This window comes from Anomaloglossus baeobatrachus, chromosome 10, assembly GCF_048569485.1.
Source record: "Anomaloglossus baeobatrachus isolate aAnoBae1 chromosome 10, aAnoBae1.hap1, whole genome shotgun sequence".
In the NCBI taxonomy this organism is placed as follows: Eukaryota; Metazoa; Chordata; class Amphibia; order Anura; family Aromobatidae; genus Anomaloglossus; species Anomaloglossus baeobatrachus.
In genome coordinates this window covers 33,062,963-33,083,785 of record NC_134362.1, presented here as the reverse complement: position 1 = coordinate 33,083,785, position 20,823 = coordinate 33,062,963, and the positions used below count along the sequence as shown (strand labels likewise).

At 43.0% G+C, this 20,823-nt stretch overlaps 1 protein-coding gene across 11 annotated transcripts in view; it reads left to right on the top strand.

Annotated features, from left to right (window-relative positions):
- MICAL2 (microtubule associated monooxygenase, calponin and LIM domain containing 2) overlaps positions 1 to 20,823 on the top strand; it is a 336,247-nt gene that overhangs the window by 86,880 nt on the left and 228,544 nt on the right. The gene's annotated exons all lie outside the window — the stretch shown is intronic.

Sequence of the window (20,823 nt, the reverse complement as noted above, 5' to 3'; positions counted from 1 at the left end):
AGAATATAACTACTATAATACTGCCCCTATATACAAGAATATAACTACTATAATACTGCTCCTATGTACAAGAATATAACTATTATAATACTGCTCCTATGTACAAGAATATAACTACTATAATACTGCTCCTATGTACAAGAATATAACTACTATAATACTGCTCCTATGTACAAGAATATAACTACTATAATACTGCTCCTATGTACAAGAATATAACTACTATAATACTGCCCCTATGTACAAGAATATAACTACTATAATACTGCCCCTATGTACAAGAATATAACTACTATAATACTGCCCCCTATGTACAAGAATATACCTACTATAATACTGCCCCCTATGTACAAGAATATAACTACTATAATACTGCCCCTATGTACAAGAATATAACTACTATAATACTGCCCCTATGTACAAGAATATAACTACTATAATACTGCCCCTATGTACAAGAATATAACTACTATAATACTGCTCCTATGTACAAGAATATATCTACTATAATACTGCCCCCTATGTACAAGAATATAACTACTATAATACTGCCCCTATGTACAAGAATATAACTACTATAATACTGCCCCTATGTACAAGAATATAACTACTATAATACTGCCCCTATGTACAAGAATATAACTACTATAATACTGCCCCTATGTACAAGAATATAACTACTATAATACTGCCCCTATGTACAAGAATATAACTACTATAATACTGCTCCTATGTACAAGAATATAACTACTATAATACTGCCCCCTATGTACAAGAATATAACTACTATGATACTGCCCCTATGTACAAGAATATAACTACTATAATACTGCCCCCTATGTACAAGAATATACCTACTATAATACTGCCCCTATGTACAAGAATATACCTACTATAATACTGCTCCTATGTACAAGAATATAACTACTATAATACTGCCCCCTATGTACAAGAATATAACTACTATAATACTGCTCCTATGTACAAGAATATAACTACTATGATACTGCCCCTATGTACAAGAATATAACTACTATAATACTGCCCCTATGTACAAGAATATAACTACTATGATACTGCTCCTATGTACAAGAATATAACTACTATGATACTGCTCCTATGTACAAGAATATAACTACTATAATACTGCCCCCTATGTACAAGAATACAAGAATATAACTACTATAATACTGCTCCTATGTACAAGAATATAACTACTATAATACTGCCCCTATGTACAAGAATATAACTACTATAATACTGCCCCTATGTACAAGAATATAACTACTATAATACTGCCCCCTATGTACAAGAATATACCTACTATAATACTGCCCCCTATGTACAAGAATATAACTACTATAATACTGCCCCTATGTACAAGAATATAACTACTATAATACTGCCCCTATGTACAAGAATATAACTACTATAATACTGCCCCTATGTACAAGAATATAACTACTATAATACTGCCCCTATGTACAAGAATATAACTACTATAATACTGCCCCTATGTACAAGAATATAACTACTATAATACTGCCCCTATGTACAAGAATATAACTACTATAATACTGCCCCTATGTACAAGAATATAACTACTATAATACTGCCCCTATGTACAAGAATATAACTACTATAATACTGCCCCTATGTACAAGAATATAACTACTATAATACTGCTCCTATGTACAAGAATATAACTACTATAATACTGCCCCCTATGTACAAGAATATAACTACTATGATACTGCCCCTATGTACAAGAATATAACTACTATAATACTGCCCCCTATGTACAAGAATATACCTACTATAATACTGCCCCCTATGTACAAGAATATACCTACTATAATACTGCTCCTATGTACAAGAATATAACTACTATAATACTGCCCCCTATGTACAAGAATATAACTACTATAATACTGCTCCTATGTACAAGAATATAACTACTATGATACTGCCCCTATGTACAAGAATATAACTACTATAATACTGCCCCTATGTACAAGAATATAACTACTATGATACTGCTCCTATGTACAAGAATATAACTACTATGATACTGCTCCTATGTACAAGAATATAACTACTATAATACTGCCCCCTATGTACAAGAATACAAGAATATAACTACTATAATACTGCTCCTATGTACAAGAATATAACTACTATAATACTGCCCCCTATGTACAAGAATATACCTACTATAATACTGCTCCTATGTACAAAAATATAACTACTATAATACTGCCCCTATGTACAAGAATATAACTACTATAATACTGCTGCTATGTACAAGAATATAACTACTATAATACTGCCCCTATGTACAAGAATATAACTACTATAATACTGCCCCCTATATACAAGAATATAATTACTATAATACTGCCCCCATGTACAAGAATATTTCTGCTAAAATATTGCTTCTTTTAATGGCACAATACATATGATACATAATGTTTTATATATTGAGGATATTCACCGTGTTGTGTCTGTGTGAAATATAATCCCAACTGTGCTGTGATCTGAGGCTGTGAGGGTTAGACTTGCATTGCATATGTATGGATATGGACAGCCATTGGTCTTCTGCCAGGACCATTATTAGATTTTTTTTTATATGAATTTCAAGGGTAACTCCTTCCAAAATATATAACATTGTTTCTTTAATGTATCCTCAGTTTACCTGTAAATCTGTGATTATCAGTAATCGTGAGTTCCATCATGATCATAAAAACTAGCTAAGCCTAGGAGGCCCAAAGGGTCAAAGATTATTTGGCTGTCAGAGCCCTGCCTCCATCAATCAATGGGAAAATGTTTTGTACACAGTGAGTGTCGCCCTATGGAATCAGGGTCATGTTGAGCTGTCAGTCTTGTGAGTGACAGCTTAGTTGTTTAATCAAGTGCAGGGGCGGGCTGAGCTGCCAGTTTGATGAGTGACAGCTCAGTCGCCCAATCTAGTGCAGGGGCGGGCTGAGCTGCCAGTTTGATGAGTGACAGCTCAGTCGCCCAATCTAGTGCAGGGGCGGGCTGAGCTGTCAGTTTGATGAGTGACAGCTCAGTCGCCCAATCTAGTGCAGGGGCGGGCTGAGGTGTCGGTATGTTGACTGACAGCTCAGCCGTCCAATCTGAGACTGGGAGATGCTGGTTTCTTCTGGTGTTCCCTGTTATCTGTGATTGGCCAGCTACTTAGCTGAGCAGTCAGTCCCAGATCTCTGCCATTCATAGCATTTGCTCATCGGTGCATGATGGCCGCATTTATCTGTACACTGAGTTTTGATCTATTGGATTTCCTCTGACCATCCATCTCCCTTGCCCGTTTCCTTTGACCCTTTATTTCTGGTGTGTTGACCCCGGACCATGACCTGACTAAGCCTTTGAGGTTCCCCTTAGTTCACGACGTGCTCTCTTGGTATCTGACCCGGGACAGTTGACTACCCTGCCTCACGGCTCGTCCTTGAGTAGTGACTAGCGTCACATGTTCCTTGCTGAGCATCCTCATGTGTAATGTCAATATTACTAATGCTAAAGAGGATTTTACAAGTAATTGCTCTGTTTGCAAGACTACAAAACTGTCTTTACCAGGATTTATAGCAGGGCTGGGCAAAGTCCGGCCCGCGGGCCACATCCGGATCATGGATCCAGACAGCCGAAGGAGTGAAAAGAGTGGCCCGCGGGCCGCACCATGTCCTCTTCCGTCACCCATCCGCTTCCTTCCCTCAGGATGCAGATAGCGGTGAACACATTAGTGGAGGAAGAGGCAGCTGGCTCTGTCTTCTACCAATCAGCATGTGGGACAGCAGACGTGATGACATCACATCATCGTGTGCGCTGTGCGGAACGTCAGTGAACCGGATACAGGAGCGGAGCGCTGGGGGATCAGGAGTGAGATATGTGATGTTGTGTTTTGTCATATGTGTATGGGATGTTTGCATATATTTAGCAGGCTGTGGGGGGCTCATAATGTATATAGAGGGCTGTAAGGGGGCTCAAGCTGTATTAGGAGGCTATGTGGGTACACAGAAATGTATATGGGAGATTATGTGAGGGCTCATGCTGTATATAGAGGGGCTATGTGGTGACTCATATTGTATATAAAGATGCTATGTAGGGGCTCACACTGTATTTAGGAGGCATTGTGGGGCTTATACTGTATTTAAGATGCATTGTGGGGCTTAAGCTGTAGTTAGGAGCCTATGTGAGAGCTTATACTGTATATATGTCGCGGGCGGCGGGGCGCTGCGCTCGCCACGCTCGGGTCCGGGGCTTCTGCTGCTCGGTGGCTCGAGCGGTGGGCCGGACCCGGACCCGGGGACTCAAGCGGCGCTCCTCGCCCATGAGTGAAAAGGGGGTGGTTTGTTTGGGGATTTAGTCCGTGACGCCACCCACGGGTTGTGGTGAAGATGGGCACCACCGCTGCTGGTGACGGGGATCCCGGGAGCGATGGTAGGGAGCAGCTGGAATGTTGTTTTCCCCCTCCATGGGTAGGGGTTGATGGTCCCGGGGCCCGGTGGTGTGACGGGGAGGCAGGGTTGGTGAGGTGCAGGGTTGCAGGGACAGCGCGACGCGGTGCTGGATGGCACGGGTGTACTCACTCAGCAAAAGATGCACAAAGTCTCCGGTAAACCAAACGGCTGGGTGGACGGGTCCCGCAGCCGGCTGCAGTGTCTCTCCCCGGACAGGTGATGGTGGCTGTCTCTCCCTGCACCTTTATGTACTGAGTTGACTCCAATAGCTTCCCAACGGTAGTCCGCTCCCCGCTGTATAGATACCGGAGGAGCCCATTTTGCCCGCAAGCGCTGGCCCTTGGATTTCTAGCCGGTGGCGGTGGCTGTATATCCTCACGGTGTGAGCGGTTGCCTTCAATCGGGACTTGGTTGTTAGGGAACTCCGGGGGTTCCTTTCACATTCGGATTTGACTATTGTCGGCGGTTCCAAGCCTGGTCGGGGTCCGATGGCCCTGCCTGAGTGTGCTTAGCTTCACTCCGTTCCCCGGTCCGGTACCGGTGGGCCATCGTCCAGCCCCGGTCCTTACGGCTCTGCGGAGTTCCACCAACTCCTGCAGACGGCCACCACCGTCTGCCAACCTTGCTCTCAGTGCCTGGGCTCCGACCCAGACACACGCACTACGTGACCTCTCACTTTCACCTCCTGAACTACACTACTGCTTTTCCCGCCTCCAGGCCTGTGAACTCCTCAGTGGGTGGGGCCAACCGCTTAGCTCCGCCCCACCTGGTGTGGACATCAGGCCTTGGAGGGAGACAACAAGGGTTTTATGTCTGACTAATGTAACTGTCTGGGGGTGGGGGTGTGTGAGTGTTCTGTCTGTGGCTACCTGGCTAGTCCAGGGCACCACATATAGAGAGGCTGTGGGGGCTTATACTGTATATAGGAGACTATGTGAGAGCTTATACTGTATATAGAGAGGCTGTGGGGGCTCATACTGTATTTAGGAAGCTATGTGGGAGTTTTTGCTGTAGTTAGGAGCCTATGTGCGGGCTCACACTGTATATAGAGGGGCTATGTGGAGGCTCACACTGTATATAGAGGGGCTATGTGGAGGCTCACACTGTATATAAAGGGGCTATGTGGAGGCTCACACTGTATATAGAGGGGCTATGTGGAGGCTCACACTGTATATAGAGGGGCTATGTGGAGGCTCACACTGTATATAGAGGGGCTATGTGGAGGCTCACATTGTTTATAGAGGGGATATGTGGATGCTCATGCTGTATATAGGGGCTATGTGGAGGATCACACTGTGTATGGAGGGCTCATAATCTGTGTAGCAGTCTGTGTGGGGGCTCATACTGTATATAGGGGGCCTTGTGTGGGGTCATATGGTGTATAGGGGGCTATGTGGGAGTTTATGCTGTAGTTAGGAGCCTATGTGCGGGCTCACACTGTATATAGAGGGGCTATGTGGAGGCTCACATTGTTTATAGAGGGGATATGTGGAGGATCACACTGTGTATGGAGGGCTTATAATCTATGTAGCAGTCTGTGTGGGGACTCATACTGTATGTAGGGGGCCTTGTGTGGGGTCATATGGTGTATAGGGGGCTATGAGATGGATCATCCTGTATATAGGGAGCTATGTTGGGGCTCCTCGGGAATAATAATTGCCCTCCCCTGAGTTATAGCATTGTCCTCCCTCTAGATAAGCAGTTAGAAAAGAGGAGAATCCATATCTGAAAGCAAATAGGGCTTAATTCCTACTTCTTACTTTTTCACCGCTACATCACCATTCACATGTTGGAATAGAAGGTCCAAAGTCATTATATAGGGTTATCCCTTATAGTAGATACCCATTCCGGTTGCTAATGATGTCACATCTTGCCTATTTTACATCGCACAATATCTAGCCAGGACCTACTTTGGTCATCGTGGACCTGCACAGTTTGAATAAAACTCCAGAATTTCAGTGAAACCTGACATTTGTTCAGACAGCGGGGTTTAACACTAGACGTCCCAGAAATTTCGAGCTCCATAGGGTTCCAATGGTAGAAATGTTAAATGACCCCTCTCTGGGACTTCTAGTGTTAAAGGGTTTGTCCTATTTGTGGCATAGTCTCCGCTCTGTAATACAAGGTCAGTTTGCATTTGCATGTTGTGGTGTTGCAGATTGCGGAGCGGCTGGCATTGGAGGGTCAGTCTGGACGGGCAGAGCTGCACTTGTCAGGAACGTTTCATGCTTGAGATGTCTGACATTCCTCCAGCAAAACTGCCTGATAAGTGGAGGCTTCCAAGTGTGGAGCGCAGACCCTTCCAGGGTGCCAGGCCAGCACACAGCCATACTTGGCCATTCTCATCTTCTCACCCAAGAGCCATCTCCTGACAGCGACCTAAAGATAGTTCCATCACTCTGGTTACATTGTGCGTCTTCTACTAATATTGATACATTGTCATCAGTTCACTACAAGACAGTAGAATTCCAGAACTTGACTCATTGTATCAATGACCTAGAAGCCTGGAGACTTTGTAACAGATGGTGAAGCTCAAAATCATAAGGAATGATACATTGTTGTATCGAAACAATAATTCACGTCATTTGGGAACCTCCAAAGTGACCCTGTGTGTGAGGACCTGACCCTGGGTATATGGAGCGTGGTGAGTATTTGCATCTGTGGCATTTATACGTCATGTGTAGTTTTCTGGTTTTTTTGCAGTAATTGTGCTACAAGAAGAGTTTCCCCATATTGTTCCCTCTGATGTAGGGTAGATAGCCCCAATTTATACAATCCTTGACATCTACTAGCCCAAGGTGACCATAGGGAACCCCATTATTGGTCCCTGGAGGATAATCACTCACATATTGAATATTGTTGACTCCACATTCACCCAAGACCTCGTGTAATCTGTAAATTAAAGATCACACACTAAATTAAGGTTATACACTATAGGGCAGATAGTCTTGGAAAAAACTGTGGGTTCTTGACATGGCTGATAATTTATTGTCAAAAAGGGTGTAGGATAGTGGGGATTGGAGATTTAGGATGTCATATATCAGAAAGGACAGGATTGATTGATTGATGCTCGTTTGTTCACATGGGACAAAGTTGACGTGTGTGGTTTCTGGCCATAAAAGGTCACAGTGTTTGGCTGCACAAAATTCTTTCTCACTTTCCATCATTCCTGCTGTCAGTAGTCATTGGTATAGGTAGCTTTCCTGTTGGCTTTTCATTTCTCCCTCTTGGACCCAGTAGGAGCTCAACTTCCACCCAGCTGCTGATCATCAGTATTCTCATGGTGCTTAAATACCTCTTCCTTCCTTGGACTGGTGCTGGTGATATTTTCAGTTCATGCAAGCCCTGGATGCAAGCAGGTGGCTTGTACTCCTCTGTGGTATCGTTGCTGAAAACCTTGCTGAACTTATACCTGAGTCATCTGTAGATAAGTAGTTCATGCTAGCCTCCCCCCCCTTGGGTGTCCTCATTGTGTCTTCTATAGTGTTAGTGGGGTTAATGAAGAGCTCATCCCATCCTTTCCCTGTTTGGGGCCCAGTACTAGGGATATATAGGGTCAGGTATCCTGCTTGGCACATAGGTGAGGAACCTATCTGGGATGGTGGTAAGAGACCCCAGGGACCAGCAGTAGGTTTGGTCAGGCATCACCGCTCTAGGGATATCTAGGGTCAGGTATCTGGCTCGGCGTATAGGTGCAGAACCTATCTAGAGTGGTAATAGACCCCAGGGAACAGCAGTAGGTTTGGTCAGGCGTCACCGCACTAGGGATACCTAGGGTGACGTATTCGGCTCAGCAAATAGGTGAGGAACCTATCTGGGGTGGTGGTAAGAGACCCCAGGGACCAGCAGTAGGTTTGGTCAGGCGTCACTACTCTAGGGATGCCTAGGGTCAGGTATCCGGCTCAGCGCATAGGTGAGGAACTTATCTGGGGTGGTGAGGGACCCCAGGAAACATCAGTAGGTTTGGTCAGGTGTCACCATCTTCCCCTTCCCTAGACGCAGGATTTTCCCTTCACTTTCACCGTTTGCTTGGTACTTCCCCGTACCTAGTGTGCCAAAAAACAAACTGTATGGGGGACAGACCAATCAGGAATAAAATTGCTTTATCCCCATTCATTTATGTTGTTGCCACCATATTAATTTAATGGTCCAATTGAACAATAAAATCAGCCAACAAAACGGTGTTGTCGACTGAATGGCAGCTCGTTTACACAGGGCAGTGATCAGTAACAATTGTTCCTATGATTTTCTTGTATTCCCATGATATTGTAAAAAGCCGCAGCACTAGGACCCCTGTAATCCTGGGGAAAGTAGCTACTGGACAAGGGATCGGCTAAAGTAGAAATCCCTTTTAAACCTGACTCAGAGAGATTAATGGTTCCCAGTGAGTTTCTATTTGTTTTGTCTGTGATACATTTTATTCTCTAAGCTACAAGCCAATAACACAGGAATTTATCTGGAAATACAGATCAACTGGAAACACAATATGAAGAATCCCGAGGCACAATCTGAAAATAATATTATTCTCCTGACCGGCACAATTCCTGCAGATTAGTGTGTAATAATGATTCCTGCCAAATCTAAACCGACAGATCAAGGATTCAGGATCAAAGCGACTGACGTCTGAACTGTGTTCACCTTGTTCATACAACTAATGATGAATATTGTTGATTGTTAAGAAATGTTTTACCCCCAAAATTAAAAATACGTCCCCCATAGATCATTACTGAGTCTGCTACGTGGTCATAGATCCTAAGGGACACTTATTTGGGTTGTTCAAAGCTATTATACTCATAACCTATCCATTAATAGCAGATTGTTGGGGGTCCGATATGTGGCACCTCCATCAATCATCTGAAGGGCACAGCACATGGACCTGGAACAGCACAGCTTGGCTGTCACGATCGTCTCCCTGCATGTTGAGACCAGTGACATCCTTTGGTCTGGAGCCTCTCATCTGCCTCTCTTCATTAAAATGGGTTTAATTTATCTTGGCACTGAAGTGGTTAAGCACCAGTTTTTCTATAGCACCTTTTCCAAAGCTGTTCATTGCTGAGTAATCAGCTTCACTTACTGAGCAGTCACACCCTTCAATTTTAAATAGTGGTGTATCCCAGCATTCCTTACTGAAGATGCAAAGTAATTTGTGTCCTGGCCGCCTTTGAGGAAGGTTCTGCTTGTCTTGTTCCTGTGCTCAGGCTATATCCTTTTGTTTGTTAATTTTCCCCATGTTTGTCTTTACTTCCCTGGTGTGTTGTTAGTGCAGCGATGAGGTCTAGTATACCCCACCTGCCCCTCACTAGTCAAGGTTACTATAGGGTCTTCCTGGGGTCACAGGTTCCTGGTTGGCGGCAGTTGCGGAGACTGTATAGGGACTGGTGAGGAGAGAAGGGACAGTTGCAGGTGAGGTTAGGAGGTGCCCACCAACCCCTTTCACTAGTTCCCGGGCCTCCCGTTGTTTTTGTATCCCCAGTGCCCCTCTTTTTGTGTGTTTTTTGTTGTGCACGGAGGTCTGAACACACCCCGCCACGCTTGCTACACCCAGCGAGCGTGACATTGTGACATTGGCATTCTGTGTAGTGGCCGTTTTTGGGTACTGCTTCTCTGTTCATATGATGTATCCTGAGGTTAATGTCATCAATGTCCTAGACATTTCCTCTAAACGTATAATCCCTTGCTGCCCAGTCTGTGTGTCAGTGGTAAATGTAATGCCGTCATTTCATTCACGTGCCAGGAAACTTCTTATAATTAGAGCCACTGACGGACACAGACAAGAACAGTATCTGGGCCCTTTGCAGACCTATTATGATGCACAATTACACCTGCTTTAGAGGTGGAAATTTGCTCCTTTACCTCTTGGGTCCCTGAGTGGCCCCTGTGTAGAGCTACAAGATGAATGGAAATATGGTACACATTCATTGGCTTTATATAAGTGTATTCAGTGTATAAATAATATAATAATATTTATTCTCTTGTATAGCGCTATTAATTCCACAGCCCTTTACAGATGTGGTCATCACTGTCCCCATTGGGGCTCACAATCTAAATTCCCTATCTGTATGTCTTTGGAGTATGAGAGGAAACCAGAGAACCTGGAGGAAACCCACACAAACTCCTTACAGATGGTGTCCATGGTGGGATTTGAACCCAGGACCCAAGCGCTGCAAGATTGCAGTGCTAACCACTGAGCCACCGTGCTGCCCAGAGATAAAGGAAAAGTTCTACATCTGGTAGACTGTATTCCAATTTCTTAGATCTCTGCTTCTATCTGTGAATGAGAACACTCTAAACTAATGCTTCTCTTTGAGAAAAGTGGATACAATTGTATCTCTTGTGGACAATGCTCTGGATACAAATGTTTCCATTTCTTTCTGTGTTTGGCTGTGTGTGCCCATGTTGCATTTTTATCTCGCTTTTTTATGTCTTTTAGTGCAGTTTTGTCACAAAGCTGCAAGCAAGTCCTTATGCCCGAAGTTTTGTGCACATATTGAGGTTTTTTGTCCTTGCAGATTTGTTGCAGAATATAATCTTCAGCATTCTTTCTCCATTTTTGCCCGCATTTTTCACCATTGAAAGCAATGAAAAATGCATGCAAAAAAAGGCATAAAAAAATCCAGTTTTTGCACTGCGTTATCCCTGCCACAAGATGCAGAAATTTCTGCAATCAAATACTTAATGGGCACACATAGACTTTCTGTGTCTCAGTGGTTAGTGTTAATATTAATAATATTTATTCACCTATATAGCGCTATTAATTCCACAGTGCTCTACAGACATTGGCAACACTGTCCCCATTGGTGCTCGACAATCTAAATTCCCTATCAGTATGTTTTTGGAGTGTGGGAGAAAACCCACGTAAACATGGGGAGAACATACAAACTCCTTGCAGATATTGTTTTTGGTGGGATTTAAACCCAGGACTCCAGTGCTGCAAAGCAACATTGCTAACCACTGAGCCACTATGCTGCCTACTGAATAATAATAATAATAATAATAATAATAATAATAATAATAATAATAATAATAATAATAATAATAATAATAATAATAATAATAATAATAATAATAATAATAATAATAATATAGTGCTAACCACTGAGCCACCGCAATACTAGCATCCTGGTGTTCATATCCTACCAAAGACAACATCTGCAAGGAGTTTGTATGTTCTCTCCATATTTGTGTAGATTTCCTCCGGGTTCTCTAGTTTCCTCCCACACTCCAAAGACACATTGATAGGGAATTTAGATTGTGAGCCCCAATGGGGACAGTGATGATGTCTATAAAACAGCGCTAGGAAATATGATGGTACTGTATAAGCACACATAATAAATAAATAATAATACTTCTTTGAGAGTAGGTAGTGGAATGCTGCTTGCAAAAATAAAGTTTGGGGCTAATGAATCATGGTATTCTTGGATGGCACCGTGGCTCAGTGGTTAGCACTGCAGCCTTGCAGCGCTGGGGTCCTGGGTTCAAATCTCACCAAGGACACCATCTGCAAGGAGTTTGTTTGTTCTTCCCGTGTTTGCGTGGGTTTCCTCCCACACTCCAAAGACATACAGATAGGGAATTTAGATTGTGAGCCCCAATGGGGACAGTGTTCCTAATGTATGTAAAGTGCTGCAGAATATGTTAGCGCTATATAAAAATTATTTTTATTTATTCTTGATACAGGGTGAGTTGGAGTAGGATGTGTCAAATTCTGTCAAAAACTTTTCAAAGAAATAGCCCCATTTTTCTCCTCATTGATCTTGGAATTGCTAAGGAATTGTAGCACAAAGTATAACGGAATGTTTATACTACAATGAATATTTATTTATAGAAACACAGAAAGCTCCTTTATATATACTATCTATCTATCTATCTATCTATATATATATATATATATATATATATATATATATATATATATATATATATATATATATATATATATATATAAAATAGAATATTAAATAATTATAGCCTCACTACATCTTTGATTATTATATCATTATTATATCATCATATCATATATTATTGATTGATTATTATAATCTTTGATTATTGTACTTGTCCCTATTATGTACATATCTTTCACATGTAAAGCGCCATGGAATTGATGGCGCTATAATAATAAATAATAATAATAATAATCTTTAGTTACTGTCTGTAACCCATTCATTAGAGGATTGCAGTAAATGGGCGCCATGTCTAAGGTAAGGGTTCTGTGGATTTCTGGTTTATTGCCAGGATCCCTGTGTTGCATATAGAATCTATTAGAGCAGATAATAAAGTCATATTTACAGCTTGTAGTTCAGAGACCGTACAGAGGAACAGACCTCGCTGGATCTTATCCAGAATATGTCTGGAGAACATCAGCCCCAAACACACACCCGGCACAATCCAACACCTTCCATGTCTCCCGGCTCCTGGAAGTCTTCAGGGCTTCGTACAAACATGTCTGATGCATGATCTCAATGTTCAAATGTTACAATTAATCATTCTTCAGCGTGTTTGTAGCTATCGTTTATGACAAATTCTGAATATCGTTAAGGATGTGGACGCCTTTGGGATATTTCTTTATTCATTTTTCCTAAGTGCATATATTTTGGGTGAAAAATCATTTTGCGACTGCCGTCAATTAAAAAAAATAGACAGATTAATAGGGCACTGTGACTGTAGAATGAGTAAACTGAGAGTTTGTGAGCGAGCTCCTTCTGGCTTTATTGCTCCTATCGCTTTGTTACAAGGAGTTTTGCACAAAACTCGCCGACTGTCATGGCGGCATCACATTGCAGAGTCTGACACTCCGTCTGATGGTTTCTGATCTACTCAGGCAGACTTGGCCATCGACCTGTTGTTTGCTCATCTATAGACAGGCTAGGAAGAGTTAACCTCTGCTACCCTGCTTGTTAGGCTTCTTTAATCGCATGTTGTAAGGAAGCCTATGACGCCTATGACTTCTGCTCCTCTCCTTTTTAAGCTGGAGGAAATTTTTTACCTATGCCAACTATAGTATATGCTGTGTTGATCTGTAAGTTGTGGTGCCCAGACTTGCTGGAGAAAGAGTTGCTTTATGCTTGGTGTTGTTGTGGACTTTACCTGTCATCTTGTTGTTTGCACCCTGCTCTTGTTTTCCTCCTAATCTCTTAATGTTTTATACCTCTGCGTGAGCGTGCTGTGTGAGAGAGTTTTGGTTTCCCCTGTTTAGGTTCAATCACACTCCTGTCCCAGCCCCTCGGGGGAGGGGAAAAGGTTATAAATCAGGGCTGGTCAGGAGCAGGGTCAGGAAGGAGACTCGGGCATCCCTACCGTTAGGGGTATCTTTGACATTAGGGATAGCACAGGGCTCCCTAGTCTAAGGGTCGGCTCAGGGGCCCTGATTTCCCATTATCCCCATAGTTCCTTGTTACACTCTTCTCCTGAGTTCCTGTTTGCTGTTTATGATCACATCAAAGTTGAACTAAGGTAAAAAATTAGCATAGAGGAGGTTAGCAGAAGAAATTTCACAATGTAACTGCAGAATAGCAAAGGACAGAAGGCTTTATGCTGTCCCTCATGCTAGAGGAGCCTAGGCTATCCATAACCTCATGGTTACCCCTAATGGTGGAGATGCCCAAATCCCGTGCCTGGCTGTTCTCCTGATCAGATCTAATTTATTACCTCTCCCAGGGAAGGAAGGGGCAGGAGTGTGATGGCAACACAGAATAAGGCAAACAGTGAAAACCAAAACTCAGGCACACTGCAAACTCCAGGAAAAACAGTAAGAGACTAAGGACAAAAGCAAGAGCAGGAAGGCAGCAAGAAAAGGACAAGGATTAACACCATAACTGCTCACAGCAATAAAGTACTACAACCACCAGTAAGTCTGTCTCACAACATCTCACCAGACCAGTATAGGTAAACTATAGCTGGCTTTAATGGAATTGTTCCGCCATTATATATAGGAAGGGAGGGAATGGGACTTGCTCCCCCACAGCATGTGATCAAGGAGACTAACAAGCAGCCCATCAGGTATTAACTCTTCCTAGCCTGTCTATGAACCACAAGTCTGTGGGTCGACGTCCACGTCTCCCTGCACTGATCACAGACAACAGAGAAGTTAGCAGACAGAGTGCCAGAATCTGTAGTGTCCACAGATCCTGATGCCGCCATGACAGTTGGTGATTCCTGCAAAAATCTGCTTGTGACACAACATTTTTAATAAAACCCAATTGCAAACTTAATTTTCGAAGATATCAAGTTATCATCTGTAGGATTGCATACATAATACATGGGCTGGCAGTGTGGATGCCAGTGTGCTAGCCATGGTTGGTCCCAAACTATTTTCCACAAGGTGCTGGGAAGCTGCTAGGATCCCACCTTTCTGGAGGAACTGCAATGTTACCTAAGAAAGGGGTAATAATACGGCTTCCCTCAATATCTGGGTTTCTGAACGCTGTGACTTGTTGTGGGTGGAAATACTGGTAAATTTACAGCATGATACAGCCACTTTAATGATATTCTGATGCTAGGCACTACGAGCAGTATGAATAGAAGGGTTGTCAGATGAGCTGGATAATAAGCCAGGAGGTAACATATAAGATTCAGGGAGCAGACAGAGATGTGGTCAGGAAGAGTTCCAAGGTCAAAATCCGGGAGGAACGTATAAGGTTCAGGGAGTAGACAGAGATGTGGTCAGGAAGAGGTCCAAGGTCAGAAGCCGGGAGGAAACGTATAAGGTTAAGAGAGTAGACAGAGACGTGGTCAGGACGAAGTCCGAGGTCAGAAGCCAAGATCAAAACACTTACACCAGACAGGAGCCAAGAGCACACTGAGCAAACAGGAAGTACGATAATGTATAAAGGTTCAGGGAGCAGAGACATGGTCAGGAAGAGGTCCGAGGTCAGAAGCGGGGAGGTAATGTTTAAGGTTCAGGGAGCAGACAGATACATGGTCAAGAAGAGGTCCGAGGTCAGAAGTTGGGAGGTGATGTATAAGGTTCTGGGAGCAGATAGAGATGTCTTCAGGAAAATGTCAGAGGTCTGAAGCCAAGATCAGAACACTTACTCGAGACAGGAGCCAAGAGCACACTGAGCAAACAGGAGGTACGACAGGCAAAGTTCAGACAGAGCAAGGCCGGTAATGAAACACAGCAATCACCAGGAACGAGGTGCATCCGTGAGAGCACCTCCCAAAACCAGTGTGGACCCTAATGCTGAAAGACAACCTGTTAGCAAGTGCAAAAGACACAAAGCAGAGCATTTTCAAATGCAAAATGCTCCGCACAGCAGAGCTGTGACAAAAGCATTCCAAATGCAAAATTCTCTGCACAGCGGAACCCTGACAGATATACTGTGTATTCATCTGGAAACCGCCCCATATGACCCCGTATCTGTGTATATCTCCAGAAGCATTATAACTGATAGCTGGTATCTACAATACAGTTGTCTATGAGGACATGACCTCTGCTACATCTGCCTGTCCAAGGCCACCAAGGCAGATAATATGTCCTCCCTCCTGTGTCTGCACATCCCACAGCCACAACATTTGTATTAAGACATCTCTGAGAATTTGGAATCCTCTGTACCTTCAGGACACAATGTTCTCTGCAGGTTGGGAGCTTATTTATAAAGCTGTGGAATAACAGCCCTGGATATTACCAGGATGCTCGGTGTGAAGCCTCCGCTGCGGATCAGCCCGGGCTTTGCTTGTGTGTACAGGGCGGAGGAGACACCTTCATGTATATCTTGTATTTAGCGGTGTGTGCAATTTCATGTTCTGATCCCTTGTTACTTTGTGTCTCAAAGGAAACAAATAGCGGATAGAGATACATTTTAAAACTCAAAAGGTCCCAATATTGATGGGTGCAAGGCATCTAAGGACGTTACCAAAAACCTCCACATGAAAAACAATCCAAAAAAGTGGCCAAAAATTGGGAGCCCTCCAAAACTAGGTGCTGCAATATTTTTGGATTAATAGACAGATATAAGAAAGCAGATCTGTTTACATACGGCACTGTACTGTAGAATATGGTGGACAGACCCTGCACCAAGAAAAGCAGAGACTGCCCAAAGTATTGCACTCAAAAGACACAAATGATGGGGGAGAGCCGGGAACTTGCAAAAATCCTGAAAAAAATCAGGCTAGGTCTTATTTTCAGTGAAAGTGTGAGATAGATAGAAATGAGAACGGTAAGAGATAAATATGTAGATGGATAGATATGTGATAGACATCATGTTTAGACTAATTGTATGGTGACCATGTATTTATAACTCGTATTGATGCTTCTACTTATATGTGGCTTGGACATTGTATACATTGCTAGAAAAAGACTGCGCTATTCTGAGCCAGAATGCCATCACATAACCTAAAGGAAGAGCATATGCATTGCATCTAAATCTCATGTGCTGTCTTACTTTTTGGGATGGATGGATGGATGGATGGATGGATGGAAGGAAGGATGATGGATGGATGGATGGATGGATGGAAGGAAGGATGATGGATGGATGGAAGGATGGATAGATGGATGGCTAGATGGGTGGATGGAAGGATGGATGGGTGGATGGAAGGATGGATAGATGGATGGATGGATGGAAGGAAGGAAGGATGATGGATGGATGGAAGGTGGATGGATGGAAGGTTGATGGATGGATGGATGGCTAGATGGGTGGATGGATGGGTGGATGGGTGGATGGAAGGATGGATAGATGGATAGATAGATAGATAGATAGATGCATGGATGGATGGATGGCTTGGTGGATGCATGGCTAGATAGATGGAAGGATGGCTGCTGGAAAAAGACTGCGCTATTCTGAGCCAGAATGTCATCACATAACCTAAAGGAAGAGCATGTTTATAGCATCTAAATCTGATGTGCTGTCTTTCTTTTTGGGATGGATGGATGGATGTCTGGATGGAAGGATGGATGGAAGGATGGATGGGATAGATGGATGCATGGATGCATGGATGGATGCATGGTTAGATGGATCGATGGATGGCTAGATGGATGGATGGCTAGATGAATGGAAGGATGGATAGATGGATGGATGGATGGATGGATGGATGGATGGATGGATGGATGGATGGATGGATGGATCGATGGATGGCTAGATGGATCGATGGATGGCTAGATGGAAGGATGGATGGATGAATTGGATGGATAGATGGATGGATAGATAAATGGATGGATGGATAGATGCATGGATGTTGGATGGATGGATGGCTTGGTGGATGCATGGCTAGATAGATGGATGGATGTCTAAATGGATAGATAGATAGAAAAAAGGATGTAGATAGTTATGGGATCGATAGATAGATAGATAGATGGATGGATGAATAGATAGATAGATATGGGATAGATAGAAAAAGGTATAGATAGAACGAGGGATAGATATAGATAATAGATAGATGGATAGATAGATAATAGAGATAGAGGGATAGATAGATAGATAGATAGATAGATAGATAATAAATAGGAGGATAGATAGATAATAGATAGATAGATAGATAATAAATAGGAGGATAGATAGATAATAGATAGATAGAGGGATAGATAGATAGAGGGATAGATAGATAGGAGGATAGACAGATAGATAAATAGATCAATATGGGATAGATAGCTAGATAACGTATAGATAGATAGATAGATAGATAGAGGGATTGATAGAGGGATAGATAGATAGATAGATAGATAGAGGGATAGATAGCTAGATAACGTATAGATAGATAGATAGATAGAGGGATTGATAGATAGATAGATAGATAGATAGATAGATAGAGGGATAGATAGATAGATAGAGGGATAGATAGAGGGATTGATAGAGGGATTGATAGAGGGATAGATAGAGGGATAGATAGAGGGATAGATAGAGGGATAGCTAGAGGGATAGATAGATAGATAGATAGATAGATAGAGGGATAGATAGAGGGATAGATAGAGGGATAGATAGAGGGATAGCTAGAGGGATAGATAGATAGATAGAGGGATAGATAGAGGGATAGATAGAGGGATAGATAGATAGATAGATAGATAGATAGAGGGATAGATAGAGGGATAGATAGAGGGATAGATAGAGGGATAGCTAGAGGGATAGATAGATAGATAGAGGGATAGATAGAGGGATAGATAGAGGGATAGCTAGAGGGATAGATAGATAGATATTGGATAGATAGATAGATAGAGGGATAGATAGAGGGATAGATAGATAGATATTGGATAGATAGATATTGGATAGCTAGATAATGTATAGATACATAGATAGTCTGCCCCAGTGCTGTGTTATGGGTGTATACACTTGTTCTCTTTCCTGCCATAAAAATTGCCTAAATATAAAATAGAGAAGTTTGTGCTGAGGAATAAATCTTGAGATGCCAGTTTTCTGTCTTGAGAAACCATGAGCGCTGAGAGGGAAAAACAGAAGTTTTCGTCGGTTGCCATGTTCTGTTTTCACAAGGAGTGTCTAATTGTGGTTTGGATCGTCTCGCCTCGGAGGCGTCCTAAATAAGTTCACTCTGTTTTTTTTTCTTTATTATTATTTTTACTTTTTTTCATTTTTACCAGACGTTCTTCCAAAGCCAGAACTATTTTCCCACATCAGAGAGGCTTTTTTAATGGACCCTGTAATAAAGCAGGTGCTGCAGTTACTCTATACTCAGCGCCCGCTTTTTATAGACCACCATTACAGCTGTCATGGGGGGTGTCACCCAGCTTTCCCAGAAACTGATAGGACACAAATATGCCTCAATAGAGTTTCTTCAGAAAATGTTTTCTTGTTATAGGAGAAAATGTTCATAAAAGTTGCGCTGGAGACGGAGCGGTAAGTGCTTGAGCGCTGGTGGAGCAGCCTTTGTTGTCCTTCCAGCAGTTAAGCTCCCGGTAGTGCGTCTCGCCTTGGCTGTTAGTATTCGGGAGGATGTATTAATCCACAGTCAGACCCAAATAACCTTCCTCCTGACTGGGAAGTCTAATACTTTTTCTCTGTGGGGTAACCAAGATTTTTGTCCTAATTTGGTTTCCTCCCTGTGTTTTCTGACTCAGCAACTTCGCTCTTTTACTTGTGGGTCTGAACTATAATTTGGAGATGATAGATGAGAAGAGACGGCGGATGGCTAGAAAGAAAGCTAGATAGTAAGAATATTATCTATGTATCTGTCTGTATTTATCTCATCTATCATATATCTTCTCTGCAGCTTGAACTTTTGTTTTTTCTGTTTTATAATTTCCATATCACTTGTGTGATGCTAGACACTATGAGCAGTATGAATAGAAGGGTAGTCAGACAAGCCAGGATCATAAGCCAGGGGGTAACGTATAAAATTCAGGAAGTAGACAGAGACGTGGTCAGGAAGAGGTCCGAGGTCAGAAACCGGGAAGTAATGTATAAGGTTCAGGGAGCAGACAGAGACGTGGTCAGGAAGAGGACTGAGATCAGAAGCCGAGAGGTAACGTATAAGGTTCAGGGAGCAGACAGAGATGTGGTCAGGAAGAGGTCTGAGGTCAGAATCCAGGACTTAACGTATACGATTCAGGGAGCAGACAGAGACGTGGTCAGGAAGAGGTCCGAGGTCAGAAGCCGGGAAGTAACGTATAAGGTTCAGGGATCAGACAGAGACGTGGTCAGGAAGAGGTCCAAGGTCAGAAGCCGAGAGGTAATGTATAAGATTCAAGGAGCAGACAGAGACGTGGTCAGGAAGATGTCCGAAGGCGGGAGGTAACGTATAAGGTTCAGGGAGCAGGCAGAGACGTGGTCAGGAAGAGGTCCAAGGTCAGAAGCCGAGAGGTAATGTATAAGATTCAAGGAGCAGACAGAGACGTGGTCAGGAAGATGTCCGAAGCCGGGAGGTAACGTTTAAGGTTCAGGGAGCAGACAGAGACATGGTCAGGAAAAGGTCTGAGGTCAGAAGCCAGGAGGTAACGTATAAGGTTCAGGGAGCAGACAGAGACGTTGTCGGGAAGAGGTCCGAAGCCGGGAGGTAACGTATAAGATTCAGGGAGCAGACATATATGAGGTCAGGAAGAGGTCCAAGGTCAGAAGCTGGGAGGTAACATATAAGATTTAGGGAGCAGACAGATATGTGGTCAGGATGAAGTCCGAGGTCAGAAGCCACGATCAGAACATATATACCAGACAGGAGCCAAGAGCACACTGAGCAAACATGACATACGAAGTTCAGACAGCGCAAGCCCAGTAACAAGGGTAATCACCAGGAACAAGGCACATCTGTGAAGGCACCTCCCAAAACCAGCGTGGACCCTAGTGCTGAAAGACAACCTGTCAGCAAGTGCACAAGACACATAGCAGAGCATTTTCAAATGCAAAATGCTCTGCACAGCGGAGCCATGACAACCTGCATACACTTAATTTTAAAACATCACACGAGC